This window comes from Penaeus monodon, chromosome 24 (genome assembly GCF_015228065.2).
Source record: "Penaeus monodon isolate SGIC_2016 chromosome 24, NSTDA_Pmon_1, whole genome shotgun sequence".
Taxonomy (NCBI): domain Eukaryota; kingdom Metazoa; phylum Arthropoda; class Malacostraca; order Decapoda; family Penaeidae; genus Penaeus; species Penaeus monodon.
The window spans coordinates 7129426-7129783 of NC_051409.1; the positions used below are offsets into that span (position 1 = coordinate 7129426).

At 46.4% G+C, this 358-nt stretch overlaps 1 protein-coding gene across 1 annotated transcript in view; it reads right to left on the reverse strand.

The window, feature by feature from the left end:
* The window catches only part of LOC119588533 (glycine receptor subunit alpha-2-like), a gene marked incomplete at its 5' end in the record, with an annotated part of 99651 nt that overhangs the window by 99137 nt on the left and 156 nt on the right, over window positions 1–358 (reverse strand).

Genomic DNA, 358 nt, shown 5'->3' on the forward strand with positions numbered 1-358 from the left:
GGAAAACAATAATGAACATACTTTTCACATAATACGAATACCATCACCTTCACAACTACTCCTCATTATAATAATAACGACCACCACAATTTCTACCGCATTCTTCCACATCACCACACATTCTCCCTCATTTCTCCTCCTCATCACCAGTTCCCTCTCATTTCCTCCCCTCACCACCAATTCAACCACATTCCTCCACATCACCACCAATATCCCCTCATTTCTCATCATCACCATAAATTCCACTAAACCCCTCCTTATCACCACCAACCCCCCCCCCCCCTCTTCTCATTTCTCCACCACCACCACCAATTCCCTCTCAATTTCCTCGCCACTACCACACCATCCCCCCCCCAAA